This window comes from Rhinopithecus roxellana, chromosome 15 (assembly GCF_007565055.1).
Source record: "Rhinopithecus roxellana isolate Shanxi Qingling chromosome 15, ASM756505v1, whole genome shotgun sequence".
In the NCBI taxonomy this organism is placed as follows: domain Eukaryota; kingdom Metazoa; phylum Chordata; class Mammalia; order Primates; family Cercopithecidae; genus Rhinopithecus; species Rhinopithecus roxellana.
This window is the reverse complement of record NC_044563.1, coordinates 115,918-136,483: the sequence shown is the minus strand read 5'-3', so window position 1 is coordinate 136,483 and position 20,566 is coordinate 115,918. Positions and strand designations below refer to the sequence as shown.

The following is a 20,566-nucleotide window of genomic DNA, read 5'->3' as shown; positions in this document are numbered from 1 at the left end:
AAACTCTCCCAACATCCATCCAGGGAGGCCTGGATAAAGATGCAGGGTTTCAGGCCGGGCGCGGTGGCTCACACCTGCAATCCCAGCACTTTGGGAGGCGGAGGCGGGTGAATCACCTGAGGTCGAGTTCAAGACCAGCCTGGCCATCATGGTGAAACCCCATCTCTAATAAAAATATGAAAATTAGCTGGGCGTGGTGGCAGGCACCTGTAATCCCAGCTACTCGGGAGGTTGAGGCAGGGGAATCGCTTGAACCTGGGAGGTGGAGGTTGCCGTGAGCCGAGATAGCAACACTGCACTCCAGCCTGGGCAACAAAGCGAGACTCGTCTCAAAAACAAAAAACAGGCCAGGCGCGGTGCCTCACGCCTCTAATCCCAGCACTTTGGGAGCCTGAGGCGGGCGGATCATGAGGTCAGGAGATGAAGACCATCCTGGCTAACACAGTGAAACCCCGTCTCTACTGAAAATACAAAAAATAACTGGCGTGGTGGCAGGCGCCTGTAGTCCCAGCTACTCGGGAGACTGAGGCAGGAGAATGGCGTGAACCCGGGAGGCGGAGTTTGCAGCGAGCCGAGATCGTTCCCGTGCACTCCAGCCTGAGCGACACAGCAAGACTCCATCTCAAAAACAAAACAAAACAAATAAAAACCTTAGCCTACCGTTTTGCTAAGTGAGAAATTCTGCATGATTCCTCTGCTGTTAGGCAATAATCAAACTCAGAAGCAAAAGTAGGTGGTCGTGGTCAGGGGCTGGGGAGCGGAGCTGGGAGTTGCTGTTCAACTGGTAACAGATTTCAGTCTGGGAAGATGCGTGAGTCCCGGGGTTCACTGTGCATGGTGCCCGTGGTTAGCAATGGCACATGACACATTGCAAAAAAAATTTTTTTTTGACATAGTCTCGCTTTGTCGCCCAGGCTGGAGTGCAGTGGTGCAATCTCGGTTCACTGCAACCTCCGCCTCCCAGGTTCAAGTGATTCTCCTGTCTCAGCCTCCCGAGTAGTTGGGACTACAGGCATGCACCACCACACCCGGCTAATTTTTGTATTTTTAGTAGAGATGGGGTTTTGCCATGTTGGCCAGGCTGGTCTCGAACTCCTGACCTCAGGTGATCCACCCGCCTTGGCCTCCGGAAGTGCTGGGATTACAGGTGTGAGCCACCGCGCCGGACTACTGAGTAGTATTTCTTTGTAGGGATGTAGCACAGGTTGTTTACCTGCTAAAGAATATTTAGTTTGCTGCCAGGTCTTGCCTGCTACGACTGGAGCCTCCATAGGCATTTGTGTACCGTGCCCCTGAGGACGTAGACTTTCAGTTTATTAGGGGAGACACCAGGGGCAGGGTCGCTGGGTCCTGTGGTGCGTGCCTGACTCTGCACCTGACTCTCCAGCTTGCCGGGCCCCTTGCCTTCTCAGCCTTCTCAGCCAGGATGCATCGGAGTCCTGGCGCCGTGATTTTCATCTTGGGCGTGTTGCGGGATCTCATAATGGTTTCAGTTTGCAGTCTGCTGGTGGCCGCAGCCTGGGCAGCTCCTTAGCACCGCTGGGTGTGCTGCAGGTCCCCTTTACTGAAGTTTTCGTTCAAGTCTTCATCTTATTTTTGGTTTTGTTTGTTTTCATTTCATTATTATTTTTGAGATGGAGTCTCACTGTTGCCCAGGCTGGAGTGCAGTGGCGCAATCTTGGCTCACTGTAGCCTCCGCTTCACAGGTTCAAGCGATTCTCCTGCCTCAGCCTCCCAAGTAGCTGGAACTACAGGCACCTGCCACCATGCCTGGCTAATTTTTTGTACTTTTATTAGAGATGGGGTTTCACCGCGTTGCCCAAACTGGTCTTGAACTCCTGACCTCAGGTGATCTGCCTGCCTTGGCCTCCCAAAGGGAAGGATCATGACAGGATTATAGGTGTGAGCCACCTGCCTGGCCTATTTTTTATTATTTCATTTTATTTATATTGGACAGGCTGGAGTGCAGTGATCATGGCTCACAGCAACCTCGACCTCCCAGGCTAATTAAAAAAATTTTTTTTTTCTAGAGACGTGGTCTTGCCATGTTGCCCAGGCTGGTCTTGAACTCCTGAGCCTCGAGCTCAGTGTGATCCATGTGCCTTGGCCTCCCACAGTGCTAGGATTACAGATGTGAGCCATCACACCTGGCCTACTTATTTATTTATTGGAGACAGGGTCTGGCTCTGTCCCCCAGGCTGGAGTGCAGTGGTGTGATGGTAGCTCACTGCAGCCTCGACCTCCCTGGCTTAAGTGGTCCTTCTGCTTCAGTCTCCTGAGTAGCTGGGACTACAGGCGTGCACCAGCATGCCTGGCTACATGTTTTTTTATTTTTTCTACAGACCAGGTCTCACTGTGTTGGCCAGGCTGGTCTCAAACTCCTGGCCTCGAGTGATCCCTTCTGCTCAGCCTCTCTTCAGTGTTGAGATGACAGGTATGAGCCACTTCACCCAGCATTTTGTTCATTTTTGAAACTGGTTTTTTATTTGGTTATGCTTTTGAGATTCTTCTTTTCTTTTTTTTTTTTTTGAGACAGGGTCTTGTGCTGTCACCTCTGTCACCCAGGCTGGAGTGCAGTGGCGCGATCTCAGCTCACTGCAACCTCTGCCTCATAGGTTCAAGCGATTCTCGTGTCTCAGCCTCCTGAGGAGCTGGGACGACAGGCACGAACCACACCTGGCTTATTTTTCTATTTTTTGTAGAGATGGGGTTTTGCCATACTGGCCAGGCTGGTCTCAAACTCCTGACCTCAAGTGACCCCACCCGCCTTGGCCTCCCAAAGTGCTGGGATTAGAGGTGTGAACCACTGCGCCTGGCCAACACTTCTTTACATATTCTGAATAAGTCCTTGTCAGAGGTGTGATTTGAGAATATTCTCCCTTTGGCCAGGCGCAGTGGCTCAGGCCTATAATCCCAGCACTTTGGGAGGCCAGGGTGGGTGGATCACCTGAGGTCAGGAGTTCAAGACCAGCCTGGCCAACATGGTGAAATTCTGTCTCTATTAAAAACACAAAAGTTAGCTGGGCGTGGTCGTGGGCACCTGTAATCCCAGATACTTGGGAGGTTGAGGCAGGAGAGTTGCTTGAACCCAAGAGGGGGAGGTTGCAGTGAGCTGAGATCGTGTCACTGCACTCCAGCCTGGGTGACAAGAGTGAAATTCCGGCCGGGTGCGGTGGCTCAAGCCTGTCATCCCAGCACTTTGGGAGGCCGAGACGGGCGGATCACGAGGTCAGGAGATCGAGACCATCCTGGCTAACATGGTGAAACCCCGTCTCTACTAAAAAATACAAAAAACTAGCCGGGTGAGGCGGGCGCCTGTAGTCCCAGCTACTCGGGAGGCTGAGGCAGGAGAATGGCGTGAACCCGGGAGACGGAGCTTGCAGTGAGCTGAGATCCGGCCACTGCACTCCAGCCTGGGCGGCAGAGCGAGACTCCGTCTCAAAAAAAAAAAAAAAAAGAGTGAAATTCCATCTCAAAAGAAAAAAAATATTTTCCCGTATCTGTAGTTCTGTTGTTTATTTTATTAAGGCCCTTTCACAGGACAAAAAGTTAAAGTTTAATGAAGTCCAGTGTGTCAGGTTTTTTTGTTGTTTTCTTTTTCTTTTCTTTTCTTTTTTTTTTTTTTTTGAGATGGAGTCTCGCTCTGTCGCCCAGGCTGGAGTGCAGTGGCCGGACCTCCGCTCACTGCAAGCTCCGCCTCCCGGGTTCACGCCATTCTCCTGCCTCAGCCTCCCGAGTAGCTGGGACTACAGGCGCCGCCACCTCGCCCGGCTAGTTTTTTGTATTTTTGGTAGAGACGGGGTTTCACCATGTTAGCCAGGATGGTCTCGATCTCCTGACCTCGTGATCCGCCCGTCTCGGCCTCCCAAAGTGCTGGGATTACAGGCTTGAGCCACCGCGCCCGGCCTGTTGTTTTATTTTTCAAACGGGGTCTTGTTCTGTTGCCCAGGCTGGAGTACAGTGGTGCAATCTTGGCTGACTGCAACCTTTGCCTCCCAGGCTCAAGCAAGTAGCTAGGACCACACGTGTGTGCCACTGCACCCAGCTAAATTTTTTTTCCCCTATTTTTGGTAGATGATATAAAGATGGGGTTTCACCATGTTGGCCAGGCTGGTCTCGAACTCCTGACCTCAAATGATCCACCCCCCCCCCCTTAGATTCTCAAAGTGCTGGGATTATAGGCCTGAGCCACTGCGTCCACCTTCTCCTATGTTGTTATGTAAAAATTGTAAATTGGCTGGGCTTGTTGGCTCACACCTATAATCCCTCCACGTTGGGAGGCCAAGGCAGGAGGATTGTGTGAGCCCAGGGGTTCCGGACCAGCCTGGGTAACACAGGAGACCCCATCTCTAAAATAAAGTTAGCTGGGTACAGTGGCTCACACCTGTGATCCCAGCTACTCGGGAGCCTGAGGCAGCAGGATCACTTGAGGACAGGAGTTTGAGACCAGCATGGGCAACATAGCAAGATCCTGTCTCTGTTTAAACAAAGGAAAAAACCCAAGTCATACACATATATATACACACACATATACATACATGCATCTATATACACATATATACATATATACACATATGTACATGCAGCTATAACACACACATATATACACATACCATATATACACATACATATATACACACTACATCATATACACATCAGCTATATACACCATACACACATACATATATACACATACATATACACATACATATATACACACATATACACACACATATACATACATGCATCTATATACACATATATACATATATACACATATGTACATGCAGCTATATACACACACATATATACACATAACACACATATACACATATATACACACATATACATACATATACACATATATACATATATACACATGTACATGCAGCTATATACACACACATATATACACATACATATATACACATACATATATACACACATACACACACATATACATACATGCATCTATATACACATACATATATACACATATGTACATGCAGCTATATACACACACATATATACACATACACACATATACACATACATATATACACACATATACATACATATACACATATATACATATATACACATGTACATGCAGCTATATACACATACATATATACACATACACACATATACACATATATACACACATATACATACATATACACACACACGTGTATATATAGATATATATATATATAAATTTTTTTTTTTTCTTTTTGAGATGGAGTCTTACTCTGTCTCCCAGGCTGGAGTGCAGTGGAGTGATCTCGGCTCACTGCAACCTCTGATTCTCCTACCTCATTCTCTCAAGTAGCTGAGATTACAGGCGCTCGCCACCATACCCAGCTAACTTTTGTATTTTTGGTAGAGACAGGGTTTCTCCATGTTGGCCAGGCTGGTCTTAAACTCCCAACCTCAGGTGATCCGCCCACCTCGGCCTCCCAAAGTGCTGGGATTACAGGCGTGAGCCACCGCGCCCAGCCCGGCTGATTTTTATATTTTTAGTGGAGACAGGGTTTCGCCATGTTGGCCAGGCTGGTCTCAAACTCCCAACCTCAGGTGATTTGCCCGTGGCAGCTCTGTCGCCAGGCTGGAGTGCAGTGGCAAGATCTCAGATCACTGCAACCTCCACCTCCCGGGTTCAAGCGATTCCCCTACCTCAGCTTCCTGAGTAGCTGGGACTACAGGTGCACACCACCACGTCCAGTTAGTTTTTGTTTTTGTATTTTAGTAGAGATAGGGTTTCACCATGTTGGCCAGGATGGTCCTGATCTCCTGACCTTGTGATCCACCCACCTTGGCCTCCCAAAGTGCTGGGATTACAGGCGTGAGCCACTGGGCCCCACTAATTTTTATATTTCATACTTATACAAGATGGTCTCAAAATGGATCATAGGTCTAAGTTATGAGGTTTAGGTCAAAATTCATTTTTTCTGCATAAGAATGTACGGTTGGTCCCACGCTGCTTGTTGAAAAGATCCTCCTTTATTGAATTGCTTGTGTACCTTGGTCAATAATCCATGACCCAAGTCACCTTCCCTCGGTGTGTGCCTGCCCCTTCTCCAACACCAAGCTGGCTTCACGTTGTCACTCCAGAGTCAGCGTAACATTGGGTTATGTGAGTCTCCTTTCATTTTTCCACGTTGGTACATTTAGAATCAGTTTGTCTATATCTACAGAAAGTCCTGTTGGGACTTTGATTGGAATTGCAATGAATCCATAGATCAATTACTGAGAACTGATACCTGTATGATATTATGTCTCCATCTAAGAATGTGGTATGTCTCTCCATTTATTTAGGTCTCTTAAATTTTTTTCTTCAGATCACGTAGTTTTATTTTTATTTTGTTTATTTATTATTCTTTTTCGAGACAGGGTCTTGTTCTGTTGCCCAGGCTGGAGTGCAGTGGCACAATCTCAGCTCACTGCAACTTCTGCCTCCTGGGTTCAAGTGTTTCTTCTGCCTCAGCCTCCGAGTAGCTGGAACTACAGGCACGCGCCACCACATCCAGCTAATTTTTGTATTTTTAGAGACAAGGTTTCACCATATTGGCCAGGCTGGTCTTGAACTCCTGATCTCATGATCTGCCCGCCTGGGCCTCCCAAGTGCTGGGATTATAGGTGTGAGCCACCACACCGGGCACTGCCAACACCTTTTTTTTCTTTTTTAGATGGAGTCTCACTGTCACCCAGGCTGGAGTACAGTGGTGTGATCTTGGCTCACTGCAGCCTCCACCTCCTGGGTTCAAGTGATTCTTCTGCGTCAGCCTCCTGAGTAGCTGGGATTATGGGTACACGCCACCACACTTGGCTAATTTTTGTATTTGTAGTAGACATGGGGTTTCACCATGTTGGGCAGGCTGGTCTCAAACTCCTGACTTCATGATCTGCCTGCCTCAGCCTCCCAAAGTGCTAGGATTACAGGCATGAGTCACCACTCCTGGCTCCCAGATTGCTTTTTATTTTATTTATTTATTTATTTTTTTTGAGGCAGAGTCTCGCTCTGTCACCCAGGCTGGAGTGCAGTGGTGCGATGTCGGCTCACTGCAAGCTCCGCCTCCCGGGTTCACGCCATTCTCCTGCCTCAGCCTCCTGAGTAGCTGGGACTACAGGCGCCCGCCACCGCGCCCGGCTAATTTTTTGTATTTTTAGTAGAGACGGGGTTTCACCATGGTCTCGATCTCCTGACCTTGTGATCCGCCCGCCTCGGCCTCCCAAAGTGCGGGGATTACAGGTGTGAGCCACCGCACCTGGCCCAGATTGCTTTTTAAAACTATATATTGCTGGGCGCGGTGGCTCATGCCTGTAATCCCAGCACTTTGGGAGGCCAAAGCGAGCGAATCACCTTGAGGTCGGGAGTTCGAGACTGGCCTGGTCAACGTGGTGAAGCTCCATCTCTACTAAAAATACAAAAATTAGCCAGGCATGGTGGTGCATGCCTGTAATCCCAGCTACTTGGGAGGCTGACGCAGGAGGATTGCTTGAACCCGAGAAGTGGAGGTTGCACTGAGCCGACGATAGTGCCACTGCACTCCAGCCTTTGTGCTTTGCGACAAGGGTGAAACCCTGTCTCAAAAAAGAAAAGAAAAGAAAAGAAAATATATACAGAAAATGTCAGAATTTACCTAACAAAACAAAACAAAAAAAGGCCAGGCGAGGGGGCTCACTCCTGTAATCGCAGCATTTTGGGAGGCCGAGGTGGGCGGATTGCTTGAGCTCAGGAGTTGAGACCAGCCTGGGCAACATGGTGAAACTCCGTCTCTACAAAAAATACAGAAATTAGCCAGCCATTGTGGTGTGTGCCTGTAGTGTCAGCTACTCTGGAGGATAAAGTGAGAATCACCTGAACACAGGAGGTTGAGGCTGCAGTGAGCCGTGATCGCACCACTGCACTGCAGCCTGCCTGACAGAACAAGACACTGTCTCAAAAAAGAAAAAGCATTGATTAATATGCTTAGACTATTTGCATTTAATGTAATTATTGATATATTTGGATTTAGATTTTTTTATTTTTCCATTCACGCTATTTGTTTCCCGTACCTATGTCCCCTTTTCTGCCTTCATTTAGGTTATGTGAGCTGTTTTTGGCAGCTGATTTTAATTGTGTTTTCTTTTTGAGACGGAGTCTCACTCTATCACCCAGGCTGGAGGGCAGTGGCGTGCTCTCGGCTCACTACAACCTCTGCCTCCCGGGTTCAAGCAATTCTCTTGCCTCAGCCTCCTGAGTAGCTGGGACTACAGGCGCATGCCACCACGCCCAGCTAATTTTTTGTATTTTTAGAAGAGACAGGGGGTTTCATCGTGTTAGCCAGGATGGTCTCGATATGCTGACCTCGTGATCTGCCGGCCTTGGCCTCCCAAAGTGCTGGGATTACAGGCTCAAGCCACTGCACTAAGCTGTAATTGTGTTTTTGAAAATATATCCTGGCCCATCCTGGCTAACACGGTGAAACCCTGTCTCTACTAAAAAATACAAAAAACTAGCCGGGCGAGGTGGCGACGCCTGTAGTCCCAGCTACTCGGGAGGCTGAGGCAGGAGAATGGCATAAACCCGGGAGGCGGAGCTTGCAGTGAGCTGAGATCTGGCCACTGCACCCCAGCCTGGGCGACAGAGCGAGACTCTGTCTCAAAAAAAACAAAAAAAACAAAAAAAACAAAATATCTCCTGGTTGGGTGCAGGGGCTCACACCTGTAATCCTAGCACTTTGAGAGGCTGAGGTGGGCCGATTGCTTGAGCTAGGAGTTCAAGACCAGCCTGGACAACATGGCGAAACTCCGTCTCTGCCAAAAATACAAAAATTAGCTGGGCATAGTGGTGTGTGCTTGTTGTCTCAGCTTCTCAGGAGGCTGAGGCAGGAGGCTTGCTTGAGCCCAGGTGGTGGAGGTTGCAGTGACCTGCGATCACGACACTGCATTCCAGATGCCTGGGCGACACCCTGTCTCAAAACACACACACAATAAAGCAAAGGGTAGGAACAGGCAAGACTAAGCGGAAGTATGCCTGACTAGTACTTCGTGAAATGACAGGGGTGGGGACAGGGAGGCCTGAGGCAGTCGAACCAGTGGCTGGTGAAGGTCTGGAGCAGGGAGGGAGCCTGTGCTCTGGGGTGGGAGTGTAAATTCTGAGAGCCACTGCTGGGGGGCGATTGGGCCTGGCAGGGCGTCTGGCCCGTGCCCGGGCATACACAGGTCTGGAGTGCGCTGGTGGTGGCAGTGTTTGCATAAAGTCAGACAGAACGGGAGCACTGGTGAGTAAATGCCGGTGTTCAGGCAGCGGAGCAGTCAACAGCAGCTAAGATGAATAACCAACGCCGTCTCAATATGGACAATTCCCACCTCAATTCTGTTGAATGGAACCCGCAACTGGCAGGCGGGTGCGTTTCCAAATCGTTCAGAGGCCCAGGAGAGGCCCTCGCCATCTGGGAAGGTGCAGGGGTGAGGACGGCCTCAGGGACGGGAAGGACGGAGACCCAACTCAGGCGGCGGAGGCCTCCGGGAGACCCTGGATGGAAGAGAGAGGGCGACTCGGGAGGCTCCGGGCATGTGTTCAGGGGGAAAGGTCAGGCCTGGGGCTCATTATTTTGAAAAAATCTGTTTGTATGTTTGAAATATTCAATACTAGGCCGGGCAGGGTGGCTCATGCCTGTAATCCCAGGACTTTGGGAGGCCGAGGTGGGCGGATCCATTTGATGCCAGGAGTTCGAGACCAGCCTGGCCAACATGATGAAACCCCGTCTCTACTAAAAACACAAAAAAATTAGCCGGGCGTGGTGGCGCGTGTAATCCCAGCTACTCGGGAGGCTGAGGCAGGAGAATCGCTTGAACCCGGGAGGCGAAGGCTGCAGTGAGCTGAGATCGCACCACTGCAGTCCAGCCTGGGCGACAGAGCGAGATTCCCTCTCAAAAAAAAAAAAAAAGAAAAGAAATCCAATAATAAAGCTCATATGTGTATCAGCCCATGGCCCTTTATGAAGAAACACCGAGATCTAAGGAATGCGTGCGGCCGAGGGGTGAACTGCGGGTGATCTTCCCTCTTCTCATTTGTACTTGTATGTTCTGAAAATGTCGTCTAGCTTTTGGGTCGTTCTTACCTGAGAAAAGCCAGACTGCAGGTTTTTGGCGGAAGGACCGGTTTGCACACCGCGCGGCACACACGGGAGCGGCCCGCGCGGCTTTCGGAGAAGCCTCCCGGGTGCAGCGCCTCCCGCGCCCTCGTTAGCGCGCGGCGTCTTCGGGCCGCAGGTCCCCTCGGCTTGGGGCGGGGGAGGGGGGTTCCAGGTCACGTGACAGGGAGACACCCCCCCCCCCACCAGCGGCCGGCGGAAGCGGCCGGCAGAGGGCGCCCGAGTCCCGGCCTCAATCGCGCGTTCGGGGCGGCTCCTTCCTCGCGCGCCGCCGGCCGCGTCCAGGAGGGGGCGCCGCGAGTACTGTCCGGCGGCCCCGCCGCGGGCAGCCCGGGGCCGGCTCCTGGGCGTCCGGTTCCGCGCTGGCTGCGTTTCCCGCCCCACCTGCCAGTGTCGGCTCGTGCGTGCCTCCTCCCCCGGGTTATGGGAATAGATTACAGTCCCCAAGTAATAAAGCGAACAGGCGACCGGGCGCGGTGACTCACGCCTGGAATCCCAGCACTTTGGGAGGCCGAGACGGGCGGATCACGAGGTCAGGAGATCGAGACCATCCTGGCTAACACGGTGAAACCCCGTCTCTACTAAAAAATACAAAAAATTAGCCGGGCGAGATGGCGGGCGCCTGTAGTCCCAGCTACTCCGGAGGCTGAGGCAGGAGAATGGCGTGAACCCAGGAGGCGGAGCTTGCAGTGAGCCGAGATCCGGCCACTGCACTCCAGCCTGGGCGACAGAGCGAGACTCCGTTTCAAAAAAAAAAAAAAAGAAAATTATGTAAAAAAGTCTACTGAAATGATGATGTATCTTTGTCTTATTTTATTTAGAGACCAGGTCTCACCATGTTGCTCAGGCTGGCCTTGACCCTGAGAATCCTCCTGCTTCAGACTCCCAAAGTGCTGGGATCACAGACGTGAGCCAGCATGTCCGGCCGTGTTTTTGTCTTTTAATGTGTTTATATGGTGAATTCCATTGGCTCATATTTCATGTTGAACCAGTCTTGCATTCCTGGGATAAATTTCACTGGGTCATGGTGTGCAGTTACTTATATTTGTATTGTACATGTATGTGTGCTCACGGGCCTGTGTTTCAGTGTGTGGCAATGCAGTGGACCCACAATCATCAGAACAGCTCTGGAAAAGAATAGTCAAGTGAGAGGGCGTTCTATGCCTGACTTCAAGATGTGGGTTTTTTTTTTTTTTTTTTTTTTTTTTTTTTTTTTTTTGAGATGGAGTCTCGTTCTGTCACTCAGGCTGGAGTGCAGTGGTGCGATCTCGGCTCACTGCAACCTCTGCCTCTGGGAATCAAGTGATTCTTATACCTCAGCCTCCCAAGTAGCTGGGATTACAGGCGTGTACCACCATGCCCGACTAGTTTTTGTAGTTTTGGTAGAGACGGGTTTCATCATGTTGGCCAGGCTGGTCTTTGAACTCTTGGCCTCAAGTGATCCATCCGCCTCGGCCTCCCAAAGTGCTGGGATTACAGGCATGAACCTTTGCACCTGGCCCAAGATGTGTCATAAAGGTTCAGAAATCCAGACAGTGTGGCATTGGTGGTCAGTGGAACAGAACAGAAGATCCAGAGTAGACCCTCACATATATGCTCAACTGATTTTGAAATAAGCGTAAGCAAATTCAGCAGAGAAAGGAGAATCTTAGCAACAAATGGTACTAGAATGATGGGGCTACACATATGAACGGAAGTGTCAATCTATACATGACAGTACAAACAAAAATCCATTCAAAAGTTACTATTAATTTTTTTGAGATGGAGTCTCACTTTGTCGCCCAGGTTGGAGTGCAGTGGCACGATCTTGGCTCACTGCAACCTCCATCTCCCAGGTTCAAGTGATTCTCCTGCCTCAGCCTCCTGAGTAGCTGGGATTACAGGCTCCCGCCACCACGCCTGGCTACTTTCTGTATTTTTAGTAGAGACGGCGTTTCACCATGTTGGTCAGGCTTGTGTCAAACTCCTGACCTCAGGTGATCCACCCGCCTCGGCCTCCCAAAGTGCCAGGATTACAGGTGTGAGCCACTGTGCCCAGCCTCAGAACTTGTTATAAGCCAAAATGTAAGGCCTACAACTGTAAAATGTGTGTAAGAATGAAAAGGAGGATATCAGTGTGACTTAGGTTAGGGAAATGATTCTTAGGTTAACACTAAAAGCATGATGCACAAAGGAAAACCTGATCCACTGGACTTCATGGGAATGGAGGGTGTGTGCATTTTGAAAAGCTCTGAGAAGACAAGCCCTGGCTGGCGGAGGCATTAGCAAATATCCTGTCTGAGGAAGGACTCATCTCAGCATCTACGACAAGCTCCCAGGAGTCATGGGGTGCTGTGCTCTCGGCAGATACGGGAGAGCCTCCCATCCCGTAATTCGTGTCCCCGGAGCAGCACTGCTCAAAGTCCCCTACCGATGCCCTCCTCAGCCCACAGACCCGACCCTCTCCACGTGTGCACCCACAGGTCAGGCCCTGTGGGTCTTCTTAGGACATGACCCCAACTTCAGGAGGAGGAAAAGAAGAGGAAAATCAATGAAAAGAAAAAAGAATTTACTGGTGGCCCTTTCAAGTCTTTCTGTCAAATGACCCAATTTCAGGTTAAGCCAGGCAGTGGTGACGAGGCAGCCCTGTGTTCTGCCCGGTCCCGAGGGCTCCACCTCTTCCGTGGGTGAGAAGCAGCAACCAGCCGGGGAGAAAACCATCTAGCTGCATCAAACTCTGTAGTGCTGGAAGTTAGCACAGGCGGATCGGAGATATCACCGTTCAGTTCTAGACACTGCAATAACGCAAATGTCGCAATAAAGCCAATCAGAGGGATTTTTCGGTTTTCCAGTGCATATAAAAGCTATGTTTATACCACAGTGCAGTCAGGTGTGCAAACATTATGTTTACAAAACAAGGCACATGCCTCAATTTAAAATACTTTACTGACCACTCCTCACTCCCCTGCCCAACTAGGTTCCCACCACCCTACCCTCCCTCAACACCAATAATAATAATAATATAATAATAATAATGATAATAGGCTGGGCACAGTGGCTCACACCTGTAATCCCAGTGCTTTGGGAGGTCAAGTGGGCAGACTGCATGAGCTCAGGAGACCAGCCTGGGCAACATGGTGAAACCTTGTCTCTACCAAAAATACAAAAAATTAGCGGGGTGTGGGGGTGCGCACCTGTGGTCCCAGCTACTAGGGAGGCAGAGGTGGGAGGACTGCTTCACCCTGGGAGGCAGAGGTTGCCGTGAGCCGAGATCATGTTACTGCACTCTAGACTGGGCAACAAAGGAAGACCTCATCTCAAAAATAAAATAAAATGGCTGGGGGCGGTGGCTTACACCTGTAATCCCAGCACTTTGGGAGGCCAAGGTGGATGGATCACCTAAGGCCAGGAGTTCGAGACCAGCCTGGCCAACATGGTGAAACCCTGTCTCTACTAAAAATGCAAAAAAAATCAGCCGGGTGTAGTGGTACGTGCTTGTAGCCCCAGCTACTTGGGAGGCTGAGATAGGAGAATCGCTTGAACCTGGGAGGTGGAGGCTGCAGTGAGCCGAGATGGCGCCACTGCACTCCAGCCTGGGCAAGAGAGTGAGACTCTGTCTCAAAAATAAATAAATAAAAATTAAAAAAATAAACACTGGCCGGGGGCGGTGGCTCAAGCCTGTAATCCCAGCACTTTGGGAGGCCGAGACGGGCGGATCACGAGGTCAGGAGTTCGAGACCATCCTGGCTAACACAGTGAAACCCCGTCTCTACTAAAAAACACAAAAAGCTAGCCGGGTGAGTTGGCGGGCGCCTGTAGTCCCAGCTACTCGGGAGGCTGAGGCAGGAGAATGGCCTGAGCCCGGGAGGCGGAGCTTGCAGTGAGCTGAGATCCGGCCACTGCACTCCAGCCTGGGTGACAGAGCAAGACTCCGTCTCAAAAATAAATAAATAAATAAATAAATAAATAAATAAATAAATAAATAAAAACTAAGATACTGATAAAAAGTGCCAACAATCATCTGAGGCTTGAGGAAGTTGGGATCTCTTTGCTGGTGAAAGGTCTCGTTCGTGGCTGTTGACTGATCAGGGTGGTGGTGGCTGAAGGCTGGGGTGGCTGTGGCAATTTCTTTCTCCTTTTTTTTTGGAGATGGAGTTTTGCCCTTATGCCCAGGCTGGAGTTCAATGGTGCGATCTCAGCTCACTGCAACCTCCGCCTCCTGGGTTTAAGTGATTCTCCACCACGGCCGGCCGGCAATTTCTTAAACTAAGACAACAATAAAGCTGGCCATATTGAGCCTGTTCCTCTCACAAAAGACTTCTCTGTAGCACGTGATGCTGTTTGCAAGTATTTCGTCCACAGCAGACCTTCTTTCACAAGTGGAAAACCCTCTCGAACCCTATCGCTGCTGTACCGGCGAAGTTTATGGAATATTATAAATCCTTTGTTATCTCAGCAGTGTTTAGAGCATCTTCACCAGGAGCAGATTCCATCTCAAGAAAGCACTTTTCCAGGGTGCAGTGGCTCACATCTGTAATCCCAGCACCTTGGGACACCGAGGCGGGCGGTGGGCAGATCACTTGAGGCCAGGAGTTCGAGACCAGCCTCACCAACATGGTGAAACCCTGTCTCTACTACCAATACAAAAATTAGCTGGGCATGGTGGCGTGTGCCTGTAGTTCCAGCTACTCGGGTGGCTGAGGCAGAATTGCTCAAACCCGGGAGGCGAAGGTTGCAGTGAGCTGAGATTGCAGCACTGCACTCCATATCCAGCCTGCGTGATATTCAAACTGGAAGGGCAGAGCGAGACTGTCTCAAAAGAAAAACAAAACAGCTTGAAGCGGCAGGGTTACAGCTCCCTGACAGCCCCTGCAGGCCCATAGGCAGACTGTGCTGAGAGCAGCAGCTCAGGGCAGTTCTGCAGCCACATTTATACCCACTTTTAATTTCATGCAGATTAAGGGGCGGCTCAGGCAAGTTTCTAGGGAAGGGGTAGTAACTCCCACCACGCCTGGCCTGTCTTCTTTCACTTCCAGCTTGCCCTTGAATTGTTTCCTGGGCAAAGCCAGGAACCCCCCAGAGGCTCAGTCTCACTGTGGGTCTTGCCTGGCCTCCATCAACTAGAAGGCCACGTAGCACTGAGTGAATTGACCATTACTTTAAATGGCATAGATACCACTCACACAGTATTGAGAAAAGGAAATCAGATACAAAAGAGAACATGCAATATAATTCCATTTATATAAAGTTCAAAATAGGCAAAGTTAGTATGAGGAATATAGAGGCTAGAAGAGTGGTGATTTTAAAGTTCCGAGCCTTTGTACACGCTATTCTATCTACCTAGGGTGGTGTTTCCTCGAACCATGTAAATGCAAACATACAGATCAAGTTACCTCCTGGCTGGGCGCGGTGGCTCAGTGTCATCCCAGCACTGTGGGAGGCCGAGGCAGGCAGATCACTTGAGGTCAGGAGTTTGAGACCAGCCTGGCCAACATGGTGAAACCCCATCTCTACTAAAAATACACAAAAGTAGCCAAGTGTGGTAGTGGGCACCTGTAATCTCAGCTACTCAGAAGGCTGAGGCAGAAGAATTGCTTGAACTGGGATGCAGAGGTTGCAGTGAGCTGAGATTGTGCCACTGCACTCCAGCTTGGGTGACAGAGTGAGACTTCGTCTAAAAAAAAAAAAGGCCGGGCGCAGTGGCTCACACCTGTATACCTGTAATCCCAGCACTTTGGGAGGCCAAGGCAGGTCGATCACGAGGTCAGGAGATCAAGACCATCCTGGCTAACATGGTGAAACCCCGTCTCTACTAAAAATACAAAAACAAAATTAGCCAGGCCTATAGGTGGGCACCTGTAGCCTTGGGAGGCTAAGAAGGGAGAATGGCGTGAACCAGGGAGGCAGAGCTTGCAGCGAGCCGAGATTGCACCACTGCACTCCAGCCTGGGTGACAGAGTGAGACCCCGTCTCAAAAGCAAAAACAAACAAAAAGGCTGGGCTTGGTGGCTCACGCCTATAATCCCAGCACTTTGGGAGGCCAGGGCGGGCAGATCATGAGGTCAAGAGATTGAGACCAGCCTGACCAACATGGTGAAACCCTGTCTCCACTAAAAATACAAAAATTAGCTGGGTGTGGTGGCATGCACCTGTAGTCTCAGCTACTCGGGAGGCTGAGGCGGGAGAATCGCTTGAGCCCGGGAGGCGCAGGTTTCAGTGAGCAGAGATGGCGCCACTGCACTCCTGACTGGGTGACAGAGTAAGACTCCATCTCAAAAAAATAAGTCACCTCCTAACCTGAGTTTAGACCTCCCACTTTCTGCCGCTGCACAGCGGTTCCCTCCAGCACCTTGTGTATGTGTGTGGGGGGAACTGGCTGGTGTTCTGAATATCTTCGGGTTCCCAGAGGTTACCTCAGTGTTTTTGACAGGGCCCTGTAGGAGTGTCTAATTCTCACAGCATCTCCATGCAGGAGGGAAGGAGAGGGTCATGCCTGGGCCCTGAGAGGCGTCGTGTATCTGAGGCCCCCACATCAGCACGGATCTCTTGAGGCATACACCGTCCTGCTTACTGGTCTGCTTTCTGTCTGATTGAAATTGGTGGCTTAAGCCGAGACTTTCTCACTTGCAGTGAGGAGCCCTTATGGGGCAAAGATTTCCCCTCAGCCTGCTCTGTCATGAGCTCCTTCTGCTAAGGGGCAGAACTTAGCCCATGAATCAGAGGTACCCTACATTCTAAACCTTATGAGCAATCCGGTCACCAAAATTCAGCTGGTCATTCATTGCCAGTGTAAGTTAAAGAAAAACTACCCACTACGTAACCACTCAGATATGAACCTGTAATAGCCACCAATCAAGTTGAATTCTCAAATATTTGCTACTTCATCCTCAATGTTTTCCCATTTCTTTTTTTTTGAGGCGGAGTCTCACTTTGTCCCCCAGGCTGGAGTGCAGTGGCGCAATCTCGGCTCACTGCAAGCTCCGCCTCCTGGGTTCGCGCCATTCTCCTGCCTCAGCCTCCTGGGCAGCTGGGACTACAGGTGCCTGCCACCACGCCTGGCTACTTTTTTGTATTTTTTTTGTTTTTTGTTTTTTTGCTTTTCTTTTTTGTTGTTGTTTTTTTTTTTTTCCACTTTTTTGTATTTTTAGTAGAGACGGGGTTTCACCATGTTAGCCAGGATGGTTTTGATCTCCTGACCTCGTGATCTGCCCGCCTCGGCCTCCCAAAGTGCTGGGATTACAGGCGTGAGCCACCGCGCCCGGCCTTTTTTTTCTTTTTTTTGAGATGGAGTCTCACTTTGTCGCCCAGGCTGGAGTGCAGTGGCATGATCTCAGCTCACTGCAAGCTCCGCCTTCTGGGTTCATGCCATTCTCCTGCCTCAGCCTCCCTAGTAGCTGGGATTACACGTGTGTGCCACCACGCCCAACTAATTTTTGTATTTTAATAGAGATGGGGTTTTACCGTGTTAGCCAGGATGGTCTCGATCTCCCGACCTCGTGATCCGCCTGCCTCGGCCCCCCAAAGTGCTGGGATTACAGGCATGAACCACCATGCCCGGCCAATGTTTTCCCATTTCACACGTCGCTTGTGAAAGTCCAGTGTGTGCTACACTTACACTACGTGTGCTTTCTGTACATATCTCATAATTAAAAAGGCATTTTTAGACAAACATATTATTTATTTATTTATTTAGAGACACGGTCTCATTCTGTCATCCAGGCTGGAGTGCAGTGGTGCAGTCTCGGCTCACTGAAGCCTCCACCTTCTGGGTTCAAGTGATTCTCCTGCCTCAGCCTCCTGAGTAGCTGAGATTACAGGTGCAGGTCACCATGCCTGGCTCATTTTTTTGTATTATTATTATTATTTTTGAGGCGGAGTCTTGCTCTGTCGCCCAGGCTGGAGTGCAGTGGCCGGATCTCAGCTCACTGCAAGCTCCGCCTCCCGGGTTCCTGCCATTCTCCTGCCTCAGCCTCCCAAGTAGCTGGGACTACAGGCGCCCGCCACCTCGCCCGGCTAGTTTTTTGTATTTTTTTTTTTTTTTAGTAGAGACGGGGTTTCACTGTGTTCGCCAGGATGGTCTTGATCTCCTGACCTTGTGATCCGCCCGTCTCGACCTCCCAAAGTGCTGGGATTACAGGCTTGAGCCACCGCGCCCGGCCTTTTTTGTATTATTATTACTACTTTTTGAGACGGAGTTTTGCTCTTTGCTGCCCAGGCTGGAGTGCAATGGCGCGATCTTGACTCACCAGAACCTCCACCTCCTGGGTTCAAGCGATTCTCGTGCCTCAGTCTCCTGAGTAGCAGGGATTACAAGTAAGTGCCACCACACCCAGCTAATTTTTGTATTATTATTAGTAGAGACGGGGTTTCTTCATGTTGGTCAGGCTGGTCTCGAACTCCCGACCGCAAATGATCTACCTGCCTCAGCCTCCCAATGTGCGGGGATTACAGGTGTGAGCCACAGCGCCCAGTCATTTTTTTGTATTTTTAGTAGAGATGGAGTTTCACCATGTTGGCCAGGCTGGTCTTGAACTCCTGACCTTAAATGATCCGCCTGCCTCGGCCTCCCAGTTATGCTGGGATTACAGGCGTGAGCCACCGCGCCTGGCCTGGATATTTTTATAGAAGTAGAACAGGCACAGGACTCTCCACCCAAAGTCACCCTGGGGCATCTCTCACCGGGGTCTGACTGAGGCCTTCAGCACCACGGTGCTTTCTCTAGAATGGCATCTCATGAACACTGGGGGTCTCCTGCCTCAGCCTGTCCCTGGATTTCCTTTCATGGGGAATGTGAAAGCTCCCTCTTTAAGCTAACGTGTAGCCTGGTGGGGCTGGATGTGTGAGGGAGGGGCAGGTGAAGAAGGAAAGGGTAGCATTCCTCAGCCCTGTGTGGGGCAGGATCAGGAGGAAAGGCACACTCGAGTCGGCCAGGACCCAGCAGAAGCGAGCAGGAGTGGTCAGCTCTGGGGCGGTATATAAAACTGGGGGCGGGAGTACTTCCGTATACTCCCAATTCCACACTGGGTGAACTGGGTAAGTTAAAAAATAAGATAAAGACATAACTAGGTGAGCCAAGTAAGTTCAAAAATAAAAATGAAGTCCGGGCGCGGTGGCTCACGTCTATAATCCTAGCACTTTGGGAGGCAGAGGCGAGTGAATCACAAGGTCAGGAGATCGAGACCATCCTGGCTAACATGGTGAAACCCTGTCTCTACTAAAAATACAAAAAATTAGCCGGGCATAGTGGCAGGCACCTCTTGAACTCCTGACCTCAGGTGATGCACCCTCCTCAGCCTCCCAAAGAGTTGGGATTACAGATGTGAGCCACCACGCCCGGCCACAACCACCTTCTTTAAAGATGATCAGGCCGGGTACAGTGGCTCATGCCAGTAATTCCAGCGCTATGGGAGGCTGAAGCAGGAGGATGACTTGAGCCCAATTCAAGACCAGCCTGGGCAACACAAGGAGACCTATTCTCTACATAAAATAAAACAATTAGCCAGGCGTGGTGGTGCCTGTGGTCCCAGCTACTTGGGAGGCTCAGGCGGGAGGATCGCTGGAGTCCGAGAGGTGGAGGCTGCAGTGAGCTGGGATCGCGCCACTGCAGTGCAGCCTAAGCAGCGGAGCAAGACCTTGTCTTGAAAATAAATACATAATAAAGGCAGTCAGAGAAGAGGTTTAGCAAATTGCTAAAGAACAAATCTGATGTACCGTCAGTTTCCTTGCAATCTTCATCTGCCAAAATGTCAATTTTGTGAACTGGGGACTAGTCAAAAACTTAAAGTAAACCCACTTTTGTAGAGGTGGGGTCGCTTTGCGTTTCCCAGGCTAGTCTGGAACTTGGCCTGCTCCCCTCAGCTCCGGGCGGCGCTCGGGTGTCGGCCGTAGAATGGACGCGGGGGCAGCTCGGTCCGCGATGAGAACACTCGGGAAGAGGCCGCAGCTCTGCAGGCCTTGCGGGGTGGGGTCCCACGAAAGAAAGGCGCAGCCAATGGCCGGGACGGGCAGCGTGGTTCACCGGGCCGTGGCTCCCTCGAGGGTCGCGATCTCGGCGCAAAGGAGCCTCTCTACTAAGGTGGCTTAGAGGCGCGACCCCGACAGGCGGAGCCGCCCCAGGGGGGCTTCTCCCGGGTCCCTCCTGTCCCGAGGCGGCCGCTTTCTCCGGGGGCCGCGCTCCATGCCCCAGCAAGGCCCGACCCGCGCCTGCGACTCCGCCTCCACTGCGCTGCAGCGCTGGACCCCGGCCGCCTCCTTCGAGGATTCTGAGGAATCGCTGAGACGTGTCTGCCAGTGATAGGCCACAGCACGCGCCCGCCAGGCCCCGCCCCCAGCACCAAGCCCCGCCTACCAGGGAGACCGCGTCCGCACACGAGACCCTCTCGCCCCCGCATCGAGCCTCGCCCCACCAGGCCCCGCCCCTGCGCCAAGACTGTACTTCGCCGAGC

The 20,566-nt window shown here is 50.8% G+C and overlaps 1 long non-coding RNA gene across 1 annotated transcript; it reads right to left on the bottom strand.

Moving 5' to 3' along the window:
- Positions 1–12,673: 12,673 nt before the first annotated feature.
- Positions 12,674–20,535, bottom strand: LOC115893523. Its single transcript, XR_004053553.1, has 2 exons — positions 19,833–20,535; positions 12,674–12,916 (listed from the first exon to the last, which is right to left on the bottom strand). It is a non-coding gene; the product is annotated as an uncharacterized LOC115893523 (long non-coding RNA).
- Positions 20,536–20,566: the final 31 nt, after the last annotated feature.